The following is a 23351-nucleotide window of genomic DNA, read 5'->3' as shown; positions in this document are numbered from 1 at the left end:
CCTGGCAGAGGCATCTGTGTGGAAGCCTGCGTCACTGCATGCTAACCTAATAGAGGAACAGAGGGAAGGCTGTTGCGAGTGTGGTGGCTGGGCTGGGGGCCGGAGGTGGAGAGGGTTCATTAGGGAACACTCCAGGCGTCTGCCCGGCTGAGCACAAACAGGGCCAAAGGGGCAAGGGTTTACAGCGGGTTAATTAAACTTGAGGAATGAGTGGACAATAGAATTTTTCCTGTGCAGGGTAAAATCATCAACTGTCCCTGCTTTGAACAGATTTTGAAGGGGGCAGAAAGAGAACTATGTCTTTCACATGTTTTCCTCATGCTACTGCAAACTCTACATCCTCTATGTGGCCTAACTTTAGTTGCAGAGGGGTCAGACATTGGGTCATTATGTGCTGATTAAAGCATCAGTGACAGAACTCTGACCTGGCCTGGTTTTGACATATAGCCAACGCATAATGCTACGTTTGTGGTCTACTCAAAGGAGGTCTTTCCTCTGTTTTAATCTAAGATAAGCTCAAACCATTGTGGCAAAGCAAGTATATTTAACCTACAGAAGTCCCAGTTATGGCTGTAACAAGCAGGTGTGGCCCATGTGTGTCTGACTTGGCCCCCCAACCTAATTTTTGAAGTAAAAAGAAGGACTATAGTGTAAAGAATTTAAACATTCATCTCAATATGATGTGAACTGATATGAATCCTACCTTTTAATACACTGTTTTGTGTTTTTGGGCATCGACTGCAAACATTCCACTTTGGCTCCAAAAATGTTTGATCACACCTCATCACCCATCATCACCCCTCATCTAAAAAATGGATAAAAATCCAGAAGAACAGACTCGAAGCTGTTGATATAAAGTAAATTAATGCAAATGTGGTTTCCTGTGTAACTACGTCCTAAATAATATAATGGTGTAATTACATTTAAATAGTACAGCCAAATGACAAAAATCTAGACTTGAAGTCTTAAAATGAGTTAAATTAAGTCATATTACAAAAGAATTTGTGATATTTTTACAGTATTACATTTTAATGTTCATGCTACATTATGTGCAAATGTAATGTTATCCAAAGAACATGCTATATATTTTTTTCCAAACAGGAACAGACTATTTAAATCCTCATGTTGTATTATGTGAAAAGTATGATTAAAACAACATGAAAGAGTCCATATCAAAGAAAACCAAATTTCTACCTTTTTTATTAGTTTCAAGACATACACAGACATTCACTCCTGAGTCCATACAGTTCATATATGGAAACAAAGCTTCAAAAACAGTCTGGTTTGAATTCACTGTTTCTGTGATGTCACGAGCACCAACTCATTTACATATATCTACCTATTCAGTCTACAGCAGTTTAGCCCCACCCAGTTACAACAGACTTAGAAGGAGTGTTTCAGTCTAGACTGCTTTCTGAATGAGGCACAATAGGGAGCCAATCAGAACAGAGCTCATTTGCATATATCAGTCACAGTAACAAGACCAGCCTGTTTAATTCTAAGCAAAAACGGGAGTCATATAAAAATGAATAATAATGTTTTTTGTTACAATAACTAATAAAAATAAAATGTAAGAAAAGTGCAAGATATTGGTGCTTTGAAGCAAAATGATCTCAAACTGCTGTCCATGAAAGAAAGCCTCATTTTTCACCAAATAATTTAACTGCACGTTCTAGTCTTTAGATTAAGATTAAGAAGTGTGGGCTAAACATTCAGTATGAAAATGTGCTCTTACCATGTGTGTGAGCTGAGCTAATATGTGAGTTTTGACTGTCAGTTTGACAAAGAGGATCCTCAAATATGTACAGTCTTTAACTAAATGGCTAAATTAAGCTACTTAAATTTTAAGGCAAGCTGACTAACCCAACACACACAGACACACATACGATACAGTAGCGTAACTCCGCTGTTGGAAAATACGCACTCTTGACCTTGAAGAGCAAACAGCCAAGAACAGATCAACAGAGGTCCTATTAGATCACGTCTGTGGCTTCAGCTATTTAAAAAAAATTGTATTGTCCAAGTAGAACGCTGCACTCGCCATGGTTACTGTGTGTGCTCTGTAGTGCGCGTGTGTGTGTGTGCGCTGTGTGTGCGCTGTGTGCAGTGCAGGAGCAGATGGCTATGTTGGGCTGCTGTGTGAGTGTAGGCCGTGTGGGAAAATGTGCTCTGGATGCTTCTGTATTTACTTATTTACATTACAGCAGGATGCCAACAGCTGTGTCTGGCCCTGCTTTCTGTCAACTGGGGTGGCGATCTCGCTTTCTCTCCCCAGAATCCCACAACACATGCTAGCAGTTCACACAATGAAAAAAGAGAACAATGTGAGGATCACTGCAAACAATATCACTGCTGTAAAATCAGAATCTCCATTTTTGCATCATTTGACTATTCAGACTATTCAGATAAGATTAGTTTCAAATGTGGTGGGGATGTAATTTTATCACAGGAAATCTGCAATGTTTATGATTCTCCCGGTATAAGAAATCTACATACAAATTACAGAGATAGGGGCGGCTACTCTATTTGTTCGCTGCCTTTACTGCAAAAAAAAACATTTAATTTCATCATAACTTCGTTAACCCTCTCTCCCTAGCTGTCCTAAAGCTGTATGTTTTCTGTTAAAACTGTGAGAAGTAGCCTTACTGAGTCAGAAGAAGTAATTGGGTCAGATTTCGTGGGAGTTTCTTGAACCACTTCATACATCTTAATGTATTAATGTCACACGCGGCAGGCTCAAAGAGAAGGTCCGGCTTGATGTTTTGGTCTCAAATGCAATATCAACATTATGCTGATGAAGTTATGATGACAATAGTAAATAATTCAATGCACGACTGGTGTTACAGTTGTACAACTGAGTGCTACCACACGTTTCCACCAGAGAAGTCTTCTACAGAAGTCTTCAAATTAATGTGTTAATGTTCACAGACTTATACTTGAGGCAGGACAGTCTATGTCGGCTTGATTAAAACCACAATAAATACACATTGTGTTTAGAGTCTACATACTAATAAACACACACAACACAAAAGACAAAACTTCTTTTCCACAGGATATGATAGCATTTTTACTGACATGTCAGTTTGCACAGTGTTAATATCATTTTTTGAATATACACTTTCTTTTGTGAAAGCTAAAAGGCGCTAGAAATCTTTACTGACACGGGAGCGTGCAGTCTGTAAAAGTGACTGGCATATGGCTGCCAGAGCCGTGGGGGCGAGCAGGCATTTGAACCACCACTTACTTAGTACTGGGTTACGACCCACCACTTTTTGTTTGAGGAAAAAAAGAAAGTCTCCTCTCTCTAAACTGGACAGAGAACAAACAGATGGACACAAACAGCTAGACAGTCAAACTCAGAGGCTGAACCAATCAAAATCTCCATTTCAGCTGGGAGGTGGCTCATTTTTCAAACAGTAAATCCTTTGTGAGATTGTGTTCAATAGGAGGAGCTGCAGCTCACTAACCCGGTAAAATATTTTTACTTCAATACACAAACTAATGCACTTGAGCACAATTTATGTTAATACACTATATGATTTTAATAAATGCCTGTGTGAATATTCCTTACTGCTACCGTGCTAAGCCATGGTTGCTTTCATACCCAACACTCCACCCGTATTCAGGTCTGCACCAAACAACTGAACCGGTGCAGGAAAAATCACCGGTCTCGGTCTAAACGAACCCTGCTTCGGTCCGCTGCTGGTGGAAATGTGTTTTTATGGTGGTGCACAACAACCGAGAGAATTAAACACTGGTACACACTTTTTTCAGTGCACAGAGCTGTCCACATAATCTGACTGTTAGACATTTAACTCTTTACAGACGCTCATATCGTTCTTCAAGCTCAAGCTGCTGCTAATTACAGCAGATGAGCAGTAAAATAACAGTGAAGAGGAATTTGATTTTGGCACATGGATCGTGGAGCATATTTTTGGTCCATAAATCAGTGACCTGGTTGGTTAAATTTAAATTGGTAACCCAAGCATAAAGAAGCAGAAATCACCAGTGCACCTACAGTAAGATATCAAGAAAGGTTTATTATTATTGCTCTGATTGTGATTCACATAAACGGTAAGCATATGTATTTCCTGTTTTTCTATTTTCATGGTGGCAAATGTGAGAGTGACAGAGCACTTGTATCCCAGCAAAATGTCTGACCAATGAAACACACACATATATGATTTGGTTGACAACCAAACCAAATAAAAAAACATACAGTATCACAAAAAACCCAAACTCTGTTGTGGGTATGGGTCTGAAAATAGCCTAATGGTCTTCAGAGGTTCAAAGAAACTGATTGTTACGATTATATGAAAGATAGTGTAGTTAGTCACTAAGCTGCTTTTTTTTTTTGAAACAATAAGTTATGCCCCACATTTTTGGCGCCGTGGCGCCACCCCTGCTGACATGGCGGAGTAAAATCACTGAGAAATGCTGGTAAAAATGACATTACTCGAATCTCTGCGTAAAAGGAGTCTCGTCCAAATAGTACTGCTGATGTAAACAGCTGAGCTTTACATTATGTGAACATTTCACAATGAAAGGGCCACTAGAACGTATTTTAAAATACTTACAATGAAGGCCAGCATGTCTATATAGACAAACTAGGAGGTTGCCCAGAACCGCATTTGAGCAAGAGTGGCAAAATGAACCAAACTATTGTGTCACTATTAAGAAACTTAGTTAGTACATCATTGTATCTCTGTGAGCGGCTATGGAGTATATGGAGTATTAAACAGCATGGAACACCATATTACCAATTAAACCTAAGATCAAAATCTCATATAGCAGATCATGCAGAACTGAAGATGTCCATCATCTGTTGCTTACATTTACATATAACTAGCCTATTTAACCAGTGCTGTTTGTCCCAAACTGTAGGTACACTAGGGCTACAAAACTGAATTTGTGTTTAAATGCTGAGCTCTGGCTTTTGTGTGCTGCTGTCTGTTTGGCTGGGATGCTGTAAATCTGCAGGAGTAGCATAATTATGTCACTATGCCTAGAGCAGTATAGTGGCATTCGCCAGCCCTGCTGGAATAAAATCCTGTGACCTTAACGTACATTAAAAACATTTTCTTCTTTACAGTTATTATTTCAGAGATATGAAGCTTAGTACCCCCAGCAACAGTATATAAAGCTGCTGTTTAAAAGTGTGATGTATTTGAGCCTTTTGGATTTTTAATACTTGCAAAACTAGCATGGCATTTTGAGGTTGGCCAGGCTTGAGTAATTGATACGTCACACATTAGCACTGATAACATCAACCCCCATCTTGTCTACTGCGCTACCACAGATAAAACAAGCTCATATCCTACCATGAAATGGCAAAGGTAAGCTGCTGAAAGACTGTGTGAAAATAAGAAATATATAATAGCCAGTTGGTCTGATGAAGAAAACCAGCAAAATCAGGTCACATCAGATCTAAGCCATAAACACGAGAAACAAAAAACCTACACACTAATTCAAAACCTGACCAGAACAATGTCTAGAATAATTAGCTGCAAACAAACTACACTGTACAAATTATCCACTACCTGATTGATTAACCCTTTAATGTAGAGGCAAATAAAACCATCTTGAGCTAAAACATATGAAATGGAAAATACTTCACACTTCAGTTGCCTTTTTCAGATGAAACAGATCAATAATAAATCAATATCAATATTTCCATAGCGACAAAACAATCATAACACTACTGAAACTTTACCAAATGTGTCACTGTTATTTCATTGACAATTTTAGCTAAGTTTGAGCAGAACTTAAAAACGTTAGCCAGTACCTGACTAGGAAACACAGCTTTTAACAGTTGTACACACATAAAATAATTTTTGTTTTCATTAAAACACAAAAAGTTGACTTAATGGTAGAAAATCTGTGCTTTGGTAATTCTTAATGTTTCACACTGATTTTCACACTTCGGGACACACTTGCTTCAAAATATTGGGATCTAACTGCTCACCATGTGGCCATGAGGGACAGGGATGCAGTCTCACTTCCTGCTCTAAAATGCAGGGGTGGACTAGAACTTTCTGGGTTTCGGTAGTGACATGAAAATTTGGGACAGCAATTTTTCAATTACACTCATGATATATCTAAATCTTCACTTTCTTTAAAATAAAAACAACATTAAGAAAACAAAAAACACAAAAGTTTTCACAATTGTAAATTTAGAAGTTAGGGTTTGGGGCAGACACTAACCTACAGAAAGCACCCTATGAATGATGATTTTGTATATATTAAGCTTAGAGCTTAGAGAGATATCTCTATTAATGCATTCCTTTAAAATCATGACATATTATCGTAAATAAAGTTTTTAATACTTCATTATTTTTTTTATTTGTTTTGTTTTTTTAACTGTAGTTTCACAGATTGAACTAATTCAGTAGAATGATATACATATATATATATAGCACTGCTGTGTGTGATCCACTCGTACCAGCACAACACACACTAACACACCACCACCACATCAGTGTTACTGCAGCGCTGAGAATGATCCACCACCCAAATAGTACCCCCTCTGTGAGGGTCCATGGAGGTCCTGACCACTGAAGAACAGGGTAAAAGGGGGCTAACAAAGTATGCAGAGAAACAGATGGACTACAGTCTGTAACTGTAGAACTACAAAGTGCACCTATATAGTAAGTGGAGCTGATAAAATGGACAAGGAGAGTAGAAACAAGGAGGTGGTCATAATGTTATGCCTGATTGGTGTATACACAGTACTGTATCAGTCCATCTGAGAAAATGATACATAAAGCTATTTTTCTGAGCATTAAGCATTTAATTGTTCAAAAAATCTCTAACTTTAGAAAAAATAACAAACTACACACACACACACACACACACACACACACACACACACACACACACACACACACATTAGCTACCATATGGCAACCGATAGTTTAAGAAACACTAGTTAAAGTTAAAGGCAACAAAGCCAAAGTCTCTGCATGTACTGTTGATGATATGTTAGGTAAGACATGGTTAACTCCTCTGTTAGCACTGTCTCTTCCTGCAAGCTTCTTTCTCACTCCACCACCTGCTCATCTTCTCTCAGGTCAGAAAAACAGCCTGAATGAAATGAGCAGGCATCTCCGCCCACATACTACCTCCAAATATCACCTCAACGCTGATCATTATCCAAATAAATACCCAAATGAGGAGGGGGTTCCGTACGTTATTGACTGCGCTTATTTTTTCAGACGAGTTCATTAGGCCCTCCGCAAATTAATGATCGGCTGATTGCTCCTTTCATTTTCTCAAGGTCACTCTGCCAAATGAAGTGCGGGAGGCACACGAGGGGGGATCCATAAGCATTTACAAAAGAGGCTTGCTGAGGCCGTCTCCTCCCGCTCGGCTCCGTGCTGATCACAGGCTGATTGATTTGTTAAATGAGGAAGGTGGACAGAGAGGCTGAGCGTGAGCCTGGTGAGGGGAAAGGCCACCCAGGGCTCGTTTAACCTTTCAGAACATAATTAAAGAGAGGCGTGAAGTGAGCAGAGAACAGCCATGCCTCTCACTCAGCCCCCGGCTTCCCTGGAATGCGGCCCCGCCTGGTCCGCTTTCAAGGAAGGAAGGGTCACATGACTAAACAGCTCAGCATTGGTGGTTCAGTGGTAGAATTCTCGCCTGCCACGCGGGAGGCCCGGGTTCGATTCCCGGCCAATGCACAGCATGCTTTTTGAAACACTTCTCCTAAATTAGCCCAATATCTCAGTCAATATGATCTCCAATTTATATCAAAACATTTTACACTGTTTACATAACAGAGACACATTACTCCCAATATGCCCAAAATAAGGATTATTATCTTTTTATCTGCTTCTTATCTAATTACATCAAAGTCATAAGAACAGAACAACTAAGCATAAGAAATACATTAAAGGTAATGATTTATTATTATTTATATTATTATTATTATTAGTAGTAGTAGTAGTAGTAGTATATTTTGACTTATTGAATATTGAATTTTCTCTTCAAAGTTGATGATAAAACTTTAAATGTGGTAAAAAGCAAATATAATAATAATAATAATTATTATTATTATTATTAATATTATTATTATTAGTAGTAGTAGTAGTAAAATGAAATTTCCAATCAAAGTTACCAAAAGATAAATAGTTACATAGAAAGATAGATAATATATTTACATATTACTACTATATTCAAATTATTTTATTTTCATTTAATCTTTAAAAATGCAGCACGATTTTAACTTGTATGTTCAAACTATGCTATGCTTTTTGTGGAGTATGCAGTAAATGCATAATAATAATAATAATAATAATAATAACAATAATAATAATATCCTATCCTATATAATATTTCCTATCAAAGTTAATAAAGGATAAATAGTTACATAGATAGATAGATCTTAATATTTACAACATATTAATACATTTAGTAATTGTAATGAAGACATTAAAAATGATTAAGTTCTACATGTTCATCACACTTTTATTTTGGTACACCTCCCACTGGCTTGTCTCAGCCAGTCAGACTGAAATGCTTAAAACACTGAGAACCTACAGAGAACCGCTTCTCTTTCCAGTTCAGACACCGGTGGGTTCCGTAAAAACAGCGAGGCTTCAGCTCACAGGTACACAAGAGAAACGCAGCGAGGTGCGAGTAGTTCAGTGTAAAAAACAGATGAAGTGTTTCTGCCTGCGCGCAGACACACGAGTACAGAGCTACAACACAGACCGGTAATAAAAAGGCCATGAACTCTGTGAATGTGTGTAGTGCACTGATGGGGCAAAGCAAAGGCTGAAGATATTTGACAATAGTGCCTTGTAATGTAATAATCCTGAGGAACGCTGTAACAATAATGTTACACTGAGGGTTCAGATCTCAGTCATTATTTTATGGTATCAGGCTCAGAGACAAGGCTTTGATGCAGTCTATCGTGGTGTAGTTCGGCAGGCCTGGAGGCTGCATTTCGCTGTTTCAAGCACAGTCATTTTACAACCATCAAGGGGGACTGTCACAGAGAAATTACACAACTCAGAGCACTTTGAGTGCTTCTCTCAGAAACGAGTGGTCTTGTCCTGAAGGCTTTTGTATAGTAATCTTGGTTCATCTGTGTGATTTATTCAGATGTCACTACATTAATTTGAACACGTGTAAAAATAAAGACATCTTGTAATTTTTCTGGTGGTGAAAATCCAACATTATTTTATTCAACCTTTGTTTGATTTTCACAAGTGAAATTAACTCACTCGACAGCTGCCTCATGTTGGCATGGCGACAGCCAAAATAAATGATAACTGTGTCCCAGCAACAAGACTTTTTTCACTGCAAAACTCCACATCTTGACAGGTGAAGTCATCTTAAATCTAGTCAATACATGTAATCTGTCTCATTTTGGGACTGTTGTTAGAATACTGTAAGTTTATTCAAATGACTTCACTGAAAACACAAGTAGGATATGAAATTTTATGTAGTTTCATTGAATATTTTGTTAATTACTGTGGTAAGTGTGTAAGTGTGAATCTGGGATGAGCTTGGATTTTTCCTAAAACTTTTAAGACACATTTATCATACAGTACGGTTACAAAAACCCTACAAAAAAGGCTTAATTAGCTTTGATAAAAGATCAGATCATAAGCTTATAACAAGCACTTAGAATGGACACAACATGCCAATATTAAAGCAATAAGCCACGAGAGGCCGTGCTGCTACTCTAAATTACAATTACACTCTAGACTTCTATGTATTGTCAGAAAGTCTGGTGGGTATTGTCGCCCAATGTGGCCAAAAAAGGCCTACTTTGACAGGAAAGGGATGTTTGACTGATATTGGAAGTGACCAACCAAAGACTGTTATTAAAAGAGACTTGTGGTAAGCATCAGTAAACGTGTGAGGATATCTACTTAGTACTAAATGGTTCAGAGAAAACTTTTGAATAACTTAAAAAACATAAACTGCGCAGAAGTGTGCCAGCAAGTGTTTTAAGCAATCAAAACAAGCTTCCAGTAGTTGTGGCAGTCATAGTGTATAACACATATCACTACCTTTTGTCCCTTATTTAGGAAGAGTTTAAAATGACCACCAACATGGAAGCTAAAGGCCCAGCCTGTCCGTAGCGATTCTGCTCTCAAAAGTGAGAAGAAATCCCACAACTCAAACACTAGTAAAGGAAGAACTGCCACAGCAGCCACACTGTTCTCTCAGTGTAAACTGTAAACTGCATATTCTGCAAAAATACCGCATACCAACACCTAGAGGAAACGGGAGAGAGTGGGTGCACCACATATCCAAAAAGGGTACAATTACAAGCCTCTAATACAAAGAATGAGCATAGAAATTGGTAGAGCTCTGTCTTTTGAAACAATTATTTAAATAACAGACAATTACACTTTTGGCTGTGGAGATTTAGTTCAATTAACAGCTCAGCCACACAAGCCAGACATGCTTGTAAGAGTCTGTATGAGTGAGTGTGTGAGTGAGTGAGACAGAGAGAAAGACACTGCACATTGATCCTGAATTTAACCAATCAGTGCAGTTTGATGTAAAGAGTATGACATTGCCCCTATAATGTGAGCAGCAGTCTACTGCAACAACATCACTACAGATCTAACTAAGGTCAGCCATATGAACCAAACAGGTTACACGTTTTGGTACCTACATAGGGACTTGGTAACACATAAGCAAGAATTCAGTAACATATTTAAAAAGCAATACTTACGAATGCGCATTTATGAACAGCTTATGTCAGTGATCACTGTTGTATGAAATAAATGACACTGTATTGACGAAAGGGCCCTTAAACTAAAGTGACAGATGTTTGTTCAATTTATAACACCATATACTGCATCAGGTCTAGGAGTGATGTATCAAACTGAAATGATGCAGTCAAACATACATAAAAATGTTCACTCAAATTTGAGGGCATCAAAAATGTTCACAGAATTGATCAGAAATTTGAAGTTCTGACCTTAATCTCTGTCCTATAAGTTTAATTCCTTGGGAATGGTGCTTTATAACAGTGATATAAACGGAATAAAATTCCTTCCACCTTAGTGGTAGTAGGGCCCTTACACTACACCCACACACACGATCTAAGCCGCTTATCCCCCTAGGTCGCGGGGAGCCTATCCCAGCAGTCACTGGGCAGGAAAAAAAGGCACGCAAAAGCCTAGACAGGTCACCGGCCCATCACAGGGCAGACACACAGACATACAAACAGACAATTTAGCATCACCAGTTTGCCTTACTGAATGTGGGAGTAAACTGGAGCACCCCCAGAAAACCCTTACAGACACGGGGAGAGCATGCAAACTCCACACAGAAAGGATGCCAGTTACCCGGCTGAGGAATCAAACCCAGCCCCTTTGCTGTGCGGCAACAGCACTGCCCCTCTGCACCACCACGCCACCCCGCCCTTACATAACACATAATACTGACATAAGCTGTTCATAAACACTCAAGCATTGCTTTTGAAAATTCTGTTAAATACATATACAGTGCTTATGCATGTGTAATAAAATCCCTATGTAGGTTTCCTGTTCCCAACTTTTAAACAACTACCTGCACTGGAATACACGAGATACACGTACTGTGTATTTGTGTACTGATTATTACATTTTGCGCTAAAGAAAAGGGTCATTATTATGATCTAATTTACTACATTAATCAAACAGAAACTGTCCCATAAGCAGCAGCACATGAAAAAAACGGCTCCCCAAATGTTTAACCAAGACACCTCAAGGGTGAATCTCTGCTGTTGCTGAATTGCTGTAATTAGGCAGTCCCAGTAAAGAAATAAAAACACAAAAAGAAGAACGAGAGGGAGGAAAATCTGAATTTTTAGTGGGGCATTAAGCATATAGCTATTATCCTGTGATAATAGATGAGGTACAGTTTGAGACCAGTGACTGCATTCATTATCTCTGAATATTTACTGCCTCCTGTTCCTAATCAATACAAAAGCGCTACATCCCTTCAGACTGCTGCGCTCTCTCGCTCTCTCTCTCTCTCTCTCTCTCTCTCTCTCTGTCTCTCTCTCTCTCTAAAATGAATGTCCTGTTTTTCTGGTGAATGTGAGGGTACGGTTTCATGAGGTAAGGCCAACATGATATGGCTGGTATGTCTGTTTTATGTAAGTTATTACATGACACAATAGTCATTTAGCTGTCTAGCCTAATGTATAAAACCTGCATGCTGTATATGATCTACAGAAGTAGCGATTACCCTATTTTCTCAACCATTAAATGAGAAATCTGGCAGGCAACTACCATTCATGGACACAACATGATTAAGGTAACCACAGATGGTCTTCTTTAAAAGCATAAGGGACAAAAGGACCTTCAGAAATTATGTTGTCACTACGTATGACTCATATTTCAACTTGCCCTGGGTGACAAAATAATAATAATTATCAAAATCAAACTTTTTTTCTCCATTTTGATAACGCACATTTGAAGCTTTTTCAATGAAATTACTAAGCCATTCTGTTCCTCAATTTGATGTTAGCAGCAAAGGCTTGAACACCAGTTTTAGCACCTTAAACAACTACTTTAACACACAGAAGATGAGACTGGGCAACTCTGGCGGTGGCTGACTGCGGATACTGCAGATTAGATGTCCATGCCTTGTACTCTGTAAAACCACCTTCTCCTATTACCAATGCCCCAGTTGACCCAGGCTTTTATTTAAGCCAATGACAACATGGAGAAACAGAAGCTGGCAGAGAACCAACAGCCACAAAAACATAACCACAAAATGTGACAATGAAAGTCGCACAACCATTTACATTTACACACTTGGCAGGTGCTTTTATCCAGTGCAACTTACAATTTAGCCATACTGCAGAAGTGGGCAAATGTAGCATTAGTGTGTCTGGCAAGGTGGGGTATCGAACCCCAGTCTGCTGCCTGGAGAGCAGTGTTTTTATTTTTATTCGGAAAAAAAACCCATAAAGTGCTTCCATAGTACAATACTTGTCCTAACATGAACGGACAGACAATAAAATAAACTGAAGGAAGCAACTTGAAACTGTCTGGCTCGGAGGTACGCAAGCTAACTTAAAAATATCTAACTCAGCTGAAATTCTCAACTAATCTACTTAAAGTTTTAGTAGGTTTACAGTTCACAGACCTTTAAATCTCTCTACAACTTCAGCTGGATTAGCTATGATACTAGCTGGCTAGCATATCTGCTATGCAAATGACAGACTAGCCTACCATTTCAAGTTGTCCACAGCATTTATTGCACACAGCACCTCATGGCACCATTATCGGTTTAAATGGTACACAATCCTTTATTGAACGTCAATGAAGACGTGAACAGTTAGTCACAACCTTAGAAAGATCTAAACACCAACCAACCAAAAATAATGAAATACATTCTTTTCTGCTGTTCACAAGTTGCTTTACATGAATTTGAGTTGAGTCACGAGTGTTTAATACAGAATTTTAGTTAGTTAGTTGGGGTTCACTTATGTACTTACGCCTGCAGCTAACAGCAAGTGAACCCCAACTAAACACCTGTCAGGTTCGACGTGGCTTAAAGTTGCTAGCTGACCTTTTGCTCCTTTCAGTTTTATTCTAAATTTTCTATTTTCTATTCTACACATTCTATTTTCATCCCTTTAAAGGTACACCTGTTATCCTGCTGGTATCTTTTTAAATGTGCTTGTATCTGGAGTATCAGAAACACACAAGCCAATCGACAGCATGTGAAAAGTACAGCATGTAACACTGCAATATGCCAACTGATTCTTTCTAATCATGCTATCAAACACCTTGCTTATCACTGATAACTGGCTACTGATTAAATATTAATTGTCCTGCTCCTGAGATTTGTAAATGAAATCAAAGCTCTTTTCAATGATCCCTCAGGCCATCTAAGCTTTCATCACTTCCTCTAGGTGGACTAGTCTATAAAGAGCCATGCACTGCAATCTATGATTTAGCAACACATTAACAATCGCAGCACCATATATTACACAAAAACTTCAAAGAAAGCCATCAAAATGCATGCACTGACACATTAAACAACGACAGAACATAAATGTTTCATATGCATTATATAATATAAAGTCACTGTCAGGGCAAAATCTTCTACCTCCATTTTTCTTACAACAGTTTTGTAACATTACAACAGACTTTTTCACCTCATTCTACTCAACGACAGGCGGTAGTAAGTAAGATGATAGTAAGTAATAGTAAGTAAGATGATACCAAATATAACGCACTCATAAATTAAAAGTTTCTGCGCCAGACGCCCGTCCCCCAGCCTCCAATGACAGCCGCGAGAGCTTGCAGGAAGGTGGGGCCCAAACCTTAAGTGCAGATGACAGCCCTCAACGGCAGCGGAGGGAGCATGATAACCACAAAGGCTTGGTGGATGGTGCCCAAGACCCGAGCCCTGCCTCCGAGGCCTTTTAAAAATGCCTTACATTTGATCGCAATGGCTAAGCCATGAAGCGCGGGTGGTGATGAAGGCGGAGCTACAAGCTCTCGTTCCCTCACAACTCAGGTGCTTGCACTGCCTTAATGAGAGCCAGTTGATCCTGGTTAGGCTTTGGCAGCAAGCACACTTTAAAAAGAGCAGAGAGGGAACAGAGAAGAAAAGAAGGACAAGCAGCTGCAGGAGAAAAGAACTAAAAAGTCTAGCTAGAAGCCACAGAGGGTTGGCCGGTTTTTGTTTGTTTGTGTTTGGTGTGAAAATAAAGAGAATATGCTTGCTGCAAACATTTCTCCAGTCTCCAGCGTCCTTCCTCAACCCGGGGTAGCACAGGCCAGGCTACAGTTTTATTCAATAAAATTTATACAAAAAGATTTTTGAACTTGAACACATTTATTGGCGTTCTCACTACAATGCAATCTTCGTGACGCCTTTAGAAGCTAACAAGAAGACTCCATATTAACGCCCATAGTTTTAGAATGTTCATCCAGGTGTGATGGTCAGGTATCCACATACGTTTGGCCATATAATGTGCATGCATCTGTGAAAAAACACAAGTCTGTTCATGCACTACTACCAAAGAGACAGAGAGAGGAGAAAGAGAGTGTTCAAGCTACTACAAACTCAGGGAGCACAACAGGCTCTTGGCTCCCTTCCTTTCTATCTTCTGCCTCTCCAAGTTATTCTTCCCACTTTATCTCTGTCTCTCTCAATGGCAGGCGTTTTGAGGAAGAGAGAGGAAGTGTCTGTGATCACGGGGGCTCACTCATTAGCGCTGCTAATTGTCTCTTCCTGGCAGGGGGAGATTTCGAGTTTCCACAGCAGCTGTTGCCACTCGGTGGGATTAGAGCAAGAGCAGGAGGGAGAAGTGCAGGATACGGGGGCAGGGGGCTCTTCATAGCACGCTTACAGATCCACCATGAAGAAGAGAGAGGAAGCCACGTGTTTTTGTCATGCATTCTAGTGTTGTAAGACTAGAATGTGATTCCAGTGCCTCCAACAGGGAAAAGCTGACAAAATATCTCTCTTTGTAGGCAGACAGAGGATCCACCAGGATCACCTGGTGGGTCAGTGCTGCAATACTCATCTGTCATGTGGCAGGCCTGCCCTGTGTTTCCGTGCTGATTTAAAACATGCCCTCACCTAGCCTGATGACTTAGAAGTCGCAGCGCCCATGTTATACAAGTTGCCACTCACAGGCCAGGAAGTGGTGCGCCAAAAGTCTTGACCAAAGCTAAATATTCTGGGCAAGTTCTGCTGCTGAAGTCTACCTTTATGTTGACTCAATCCCTTGCAACTCCAAGAGGTCATGGAACAGACTTCATTTGAGTTCAAACAGTAATGGAATTGCCCTTATAACGCTTCAAAGAGGATCACCCCTAGACAGTTGTAGGTTGAAAACAGCATTGAAAAAGAAGGCAGGCAAACAAGATATTACCTTGACATATTTGGGTGCTGCAAAATCCAAAATGATTGTAATAAGCATGCCGAATGGTTTATGATGTCTGTCGGTTGCAGTCAGTTCATCTAAATGTTGTGTTGCATAATTCAGATGTTGAATTTTGGGACGAGATCACAGTTAAGGTTCATTTCTGATGACCCCTCCATGTAGATAACATTTGTCCAATAACACTGCACAGTAGGCCACTGCATCACTGTTACTGTGTCAGCCAAATCATCCTCCAGGTCCTTGGCAGTGGTGTGGGGGTTTTGCTTTGCAGTACAGTTAGCTGTCTGCCAGTGCATTTACCTACATATTTTGAAGGCACTGCTAATGATACTACAAATTCATTCATTCAGCAACTTGGCCAGTACAAAAACATTCACAAACCTTTGAGCTTCATGGCCAAAGACCTACTCTAAGAGATTAAGATAAAAGTGACAAATGCATTCATGTAAAATTCATTCAGTTCAACCCATCTAACACCCTAAAATGCATTTACTGTACAGTGAGAAGTGCAGAGCTCTGCACAAAGCCATGATCAACTCCTCAAAAGCACACAATTCCGAGCTCAGCTGCAGGACAGCTAACCGACTGGGGAGTAACGGTGCCGAGTGGGGAGCTAAGAGAATGATGAATCCTCTGATAACCTCTGAAAGACACTGCCGTTGCACCACACTTCCAACACTAGGGAACAAAGCGAACAAAACTGCGATTCATGCGCTTGAACGAGCTGTGGCTAATCTGGTTAAGACCAGCATTCATGTGCAATTAGTCTCAGCGCTCCCCTATCGCACAAAAGCATTAATATCTATGCCTGTAGCGCTGCCTGATTTGAAATAGTTTAACAGGCAAATCTTTGGAATTGTAATGTGGCCCTGAAGAAGCCCCTCAAGGTTTGTGCATGTGCACATTCAACAAATATACATTATTATACGTGTGCACATACTGTAATCTGCATTACACCATAACCAAAGCCACTGGGCTCACACAGACACTCTGTCGTTGAGTTTTCAAACAAGCGAGGACGTTCCAGCACAGAAAGCTTGAAGTGAATCTACTGTGCCGAACCAAGCATGACAGTAACGGTGCTAATCCAGTTTCGCTGAGTTTCATGGCTCTATCAGCTCTTCAGTAAAAGTTCATATCAACAAAATATCAAGTGTGAAATTATATCTGCTTAATATATATCTCTGACACTTTTCCCCAGAACCTGGGAAGAGTAATGAGAGATAATTCCTTCAGATAAAGCTTTGTCAGGTGCAAAATATTGTTCAAAATAGGAAAAATAGATTAAGGGCAATTCATGCGTGTAATTCAAAACATATAGCGATGTTCCGATCGGATCTCAGAATTGGAACTCAGCCAAGTATATCTGAATAGATCAGGATCAGCTTTAATAAGCCCAATCTCAATTAGATACTTTGTTATTGGTGCCATTAAAACCACAGTTATAAAGATGCCACAAAAGGACATTTCCACAACTTGCATCACAGAGGCATGCTTCATGTCTGCTTTTTACACTCTGCTTTACCGGCAGGTATAAAACCAGCATTAGCAGTAATTAAGGGTGGGAATCTTTAGGCACCTCACGATTCGATTCGATTACGATTCAGAGGCTGCGATGCGATTATAAAACGATTATCGATGCATCTCGATGCATCTTTTTTTCTCTATACAGGATCTCTATCTTCCTACTGTCTAAAAACTTGGTAGTTTTAAAGCAAAATATTTGTAATGATCCATAATGTAAATGCATTATGGATTATTACAAATACTTTGCTTTAAATATCTAAAATATCTTTCATTAATAAATCAAATGGAGTGATGTGGCAAGTGAACTAGAAGGCTCTCATTCAGAGACGCTGCTGCCACTCCTCTGCGATAAAATGCGCTGTTAGGGTGAATTAACATCCAGTGGTAACGGGTGACCACGCAGCACGTTACAGCCATCCTTCCCGTTTTCTTTAGTGATCTTATAACTTCGGTTTTGGTCTCGTTGTAGAGAGGGAGGGGGGGGTATTTTCGAGACTGGACGTTGAATCTCGGCTGACTGCGAACAGACAGCAGACAGCAGGTCACATAGCACAAAAAAACAGAGATTAAGACAAACATTTGGAGGACTTATTCGCATTTATAAGCAGCGCGGTTGGTTAAATCTGCTGAGAGAATGTCTTTCTCTAAAAAGTTGCGAAAATGAACTCGCTTCTCTTTCGAATTTTCCCGTTCCACCTTAAATGGTGCAGCAGTTACATTCGGCGCCTAAGGCAGAATTTAAGGTGGAACGGGAAAATTAGAACGAGAAGCCAATGAGAAGCGACTTCAGCCTCGTAAAACAGCCGGATGCTGAGACATTTTACAAGAAACTCTTCTAGTGTTGAAGAAAGGTTTTCTGGCGCTCTCGTTTATATTTTTTAGTCTATACTACGACATTAACACATACTGAGACATACTGGACGTTAAATGTTGTGGCTCCCAAGGTGGTTTGATTTTTGCTGAAAGGACAAAATGGCTCTTCTATTTGAACATCGAGTTTTTCCCGCACCCCTAGCAGTAATGAACAGGCTACTTTTAGCATGTCAGAGCAACTGAAAATAGTAGCATATTCACAACACTATAAAATGGTTATTTCATAAAAGTGGAGCTTTAAATAAACTTATTTTTCTGCATGATTAAATCATCAAGATGTAAACAGTTATTCATAGTGGTTTAATGTCGAAATGCTCTGTTCTACAAAAATGTACTGAATCAGAATTACTCACAGTGGTGGTGATAGGAACCAGATGTCTGATGTGTTTAATGGCTCAAAAAGCTCCCTCACACAACGTTATTACATGAAATGGTTACAAATGCGCTGGTCCCCAAAGGAAACTTATTTTTTTCAGCTTTACCATGATTTTGCCATTATCAACATTCCAGAAGACACATACAGTAAGATTTCAGACCCTTTATAGTTTTCCTCATCTTGTTATGTTTCAGACTCATCTTAAAATGGATTCTATTCATTTTTTTAATCAATCCACACACAATACTCAACAATGACAAAGCAAAAACAGACTATTGGAGTGTTTTGCAAATTTAGTAAAAATAAAAGACTTAAATGTCCCATTAAACATAAGTATTCAGATGCTTCACTTAGTACTTGGTTAAAGCAATGACAGCCTCAAGTCTTCTTGGAAATGATCCTACAAGCTTGGCACATCTTTCTTTTAGAAGTTTCCCCCATTTTTCTTGGCAGAATCACTCAAGTTCAAGCAGGTTGGATGGGGAGTGTTGGTGTGCAGCCATTTTTAGATCTCCCCAGAGAAACTCTACTGGGTTGAGGTCCATACTCTGGCTGGGCCACTCCAGGACTTTCACAGGGTTTTCCTGAAGCCACTCCTGGGTCTTCTAGTTAAAAGTAAACCTTTCCCTAAGCCTGAGACTCAGAGGACTCTGGAAAAGGTTTTCACATAGGATTGCTCTACATATACAGCCATCTTTTCCTTTATCCTGATTAGTCTCCCAGTCCCTGTGGTGGTGAGGTGATGCTCAGTGCCTGGTTTCCTCCACACACAACATTGGGAATTGTGGCCAAATAGTTCAATCTTCGTTTCATCAGACCAGTCGTTCATGTGCCTTTTAGTGAGGTATGGCTTCCATCTGGTCACTCTACCAAGGCCTGATTGGTCGAGTGCTGCACTGATGGTTGTCTGTAAGGTACATCAATCTCCACAAAAGAACTCTGGATATCATTTATAATGACCACTGGTTTCTTGGTTACCTGTTTGACCAAGGCCCTTCTTTTTAGACTGGGCGGCCAGGTCTAGGAAAACTGTTGGTGGTTCCATTCCAACATCTTCCATTTGAGAATGACAGAGGCCGCTGTACTGTTGGGCACTTGACTACAGACAATTCTCTCGACCTCATAGGCCTGCTTTTCACTCTGACATACACCATCAACTGTGATCGTATATAGACAGATGTTTGCCTTTCCTAATTCTCTCCAAAGAATTCAGTTAGGCACAAGTGGACTCCAGTCAATGTGCAGAAGCATCTCAAGAACGACTGATGGAAGTAATACGCACCAGAGCTCAACTGTGAGTGTCATAACAAAGGATCTGACAACTTATGTAAATGGGATATTTAAGTCTTCAGTCTTTTATTTTTTAATAAATTCACAAAACACTACAAAAACATGTTTGTGCTTTGTCATTGTGGAGTACTGTGTGTAGATTGACGAGAAAACAACTACTGAATCCATTTTAAGATGAGTCTGAAACATAAGTGTGGAAAACTTGGGTCTGAAAACTTTCTGTATGCACTGTAGGTTCACTGGTGGTTTTGGATAGTAAAGAAAATGGCTATAGTTGCACTGTAGACATCTCAATGCCTGGTTTATATCATAACCACTGTAAAAAACTGGAGTCCGCAGGTTTCTCTACAGTTAACTGTTTCACTTTAAACCACTCTGCCTCCTCCAAATACTGCAGAAAATGTAAAAAATGGCTGGAATCCCCTTTTAACTTCAATGCACATGAAACGTGCACTGTGTGGCTGCATTATCTTTAAAAATACAAATACTGGATCTGACTCTGTACTCGAAGCTACTACTATTACAGAATTCTGATCTGTTTGAGTGCATGGGGACTTCCCTACAAGTATCTGCTAATTAGTCAGTGAAAGTGAATTTCAAAGCTTGTGAGGTTTACAAGAGCCATTTTGCTGAAGATCTCTTGCTGCTCTAGTTAAGTGCTTTTGTCATGCATTCAAACGAAACATTTCAGAGCATTTTTCCTCTCATCTGTTGTGATCAGACACCATGCCTGTGTTACTGTGAGATGCATGAGGCCCTCTACATACTGCAGAGCTAATATATCAGCATTACAATACGCCACATTGACAATGCAGGTCAGTGAAAGCTGTGGGTAAACAGCTCACAGCTGAAATGCTGTTTGACACTAAACCCGTAACACATTTTTTGAGATGATAACCAAGTTAGCATTAATAGAAGGGGTGTGATATGTATATTTGTTAGAGAGACTGTCTATTAACATTTGGGTTATATTGAGAATACGAACTCAATCAGTCTAGACATGAGCACTGTACTATAGCTGCTACTTCATGGTTATTTAAGGGCTATTTACAAATCTTGTATATGTAATGTAACTGCAAAAACATGACGTTCACCCCTCCCATCATTTAGCACTTTGCGTTTGCGGCAGTTTGAAAAGATGATGTGATGCTCCACGTCTTGGAGGAAGCCCTTGGTAGCACTGTGTAATGGGGAGACCTAACTAGCAAGTGTTAGCAATATTTAAATACATATGCAACAGATACAAATTAAAAATATGAAATCAAATTAAAATATAAAAAATGTCAAATAAAAAAAATCCATCCTCCATCATCTAAACCGCTTATCGTTCTGGGTCGCGGTGGGGTGCTGGAGCCTATCCCAGCTGTCATTGGGCGGAAGGCAGGATACACCCTGGACAGGTCGCCAGTCCATCGCAGGGCAGACAGACAGACATATACATCCACACACACATTCACCTAGGGGAAATTTAGCATATCCAATTGACCTGACTGCATGTTTTTGGACTGTGGGAGGAAACCGGAGTACCCGGAGGAAACCCACGCAGACACGGGGAGAACAGGCAAACTCCACACAGAAAGGACCCTGGTCACCCGGCCAGGAATCGAACCCCTTCTTGCTGTGAGGCGACAGCGCTACCCACCGTGCCACTGTGCCGCCCAATTAAAAAACAAACAAAAAAAAAAAAAGTATAAAAATACAATTTTTTTTTACATTTTTATACAATAAAAAAAAATGTATAAAAAAACAGCAGCAGTTTCTAAAAATAAGGAAAAAACGATACAAACACATTACTACCACGTTTCTGTACACTTTCAATAAACAGCAGTAATTAACACAAATAAAGTTCTTGCTATGTAGATACTTAATAAGCATGCTTTCACATTAGGGTTCCAATGAGAATAACTCAGTGAGGCATTTTGATTACGTACGCACATACACAACAGCAGTTAGTCAGCTACAACAGCATTACAGTGGAATACGGTAAATTAGCTCACTGGCTAGTTTGTATGAAAATACCTTTACATTCTTAATAGCTGCAGAAAAGAGCACATTATTAAACACTCTATTAACTAGAACCTCGAAGAACTTACCTTCTTACAGTAACAGCTTAAATATAGTGTGTAAATTCACATCTTTTCTGACTGCTGTACAGGCTACCACAGCCACGTGAAGGACGCACAAGAACCTAAAAGTCCTCTCTTATAGTTTACTCACCTCGTCAGCATCACAAGCATTTAGACATAACCAATAACTACGCAAAGTACTACAAAAACAGCATCTGAAATATGAAGAATTCACAACAATTATATATTAGAAGTAACTGCCTCATGCCCCTTCACAAAGTAGTCTTTCCAAGCTGATGTGTTATTATGTACGATTAGGGTCATGTTAAAACAAACAACTGTGCCTTGAATGCAGTGACAACTGTAGAAAAGTCAGCGCAGGTCAAAAAACAACTCATAGCAAAAGTAGCACTGATAAAAGTCTGTGGACAGAAATGTTTGCTGCCCTGTTTTACTGTGCAACTTGCACTTAAGCACTATGTCTGGCAAATATTTATTCTTTTTTTGATGTCTCAGTCCAGGAATTTTAAATTATGTGGCCTGTTTAGCCTTTTGTTTTGGTATGTGAGTCATTTGGTTACATTTGCCTCCTTAAACAAAATGATAAATATTAATAATAATCTTTTTTTCCCCAATTATATATGCCTTTCTCATGCAAGATTAGAGTTGGGAAAACAGGAATACATAAACTATGAAGAAAGGTGAAAGACTTGGACACCGTAACTACAATATGACACACTTATTTTATCATGTCAAATATTTTTCACACTTAAGCAATTATTGAACCTTGGCTTGAACCCTGCTACATAACACTGACATTACCATGATATAAGCATGTTATGGCAGAATAAATGCTGTTGTGAGTCATCATGACTGATTTTGCTTAGTTATATAACAGTATCATGGTATTACTACAAGTAATTGTTATGACTTTGAGCACAATGTTTGATATTATGACAGCTTATGTCACAGTTTTGCTAAATGTACTCTACTCAGCCATCATGACAATGTTAAGTAGCAGGGTTTAAGTAAAGTGGTACCCAATTATTTGCACTGTCTTATTCTAGGTCACGCATGTGTACTGACTCATCCTCTGATTCAGAGATGTCTTACACTTAAAGAACACGCTCAGGCATATAAATAAACACAGAAAACACACACGGACATGCCTTCTCTGTCTGAGGACTTACAGAAGAGTCCGCACTGACAGAGCAGTAGAAATGAAAAGGTCACATGCTCATGATCAAATCTCCTCTTGTATATGCAGCGCCACAGCAAAGCCCTGTTCAACAGGGCTTTTTCCCCTCTGATTTCTCCCACACCAGAATGAATGTCATCTGGCCAATCT

The 23351-nt window shown here is 39.5% G+C and overlaps 1 protein-coding gene and 1 non-coding gene across 2 annotated transcripts in view; one reads left to right on the top strand and one right to left on the bottom strand.

The window, feature by feature from the left end:
- The window catches only part of atrnl1a (attractin-like 1a), a 370723-nt gene that overhangs the window by 110232 nt on the left and 237140 nt on the right, over positions 1–23351 (bottom strand).
- trnag-gcc lies at positions 7612–7682 on the top strand. Its single transcript has one exon. It is a non-coding gene; the product is annotated as a tRNA-Gly (tRNA).

The sequence above is a fragment of the Colossoma macropomum genome, unplaced genomic scaffold, assembly GCF_904425465.1.
Source record: "Colossoma macropomum unplaced genomic scaffold, Colossoma_macropomum, whole genome shotgun sequence".
In the NCBI taxonomy this organism is placed as follows: Eukaryota; Metazoa; Chordata; class Actinopteri; order Characiformes; family Serrasalmidae; genus Colossoma; species Colossoma macropomum.
This window is presented reverse-complemented; position numbering and strand designations above follow the sequence as displayed.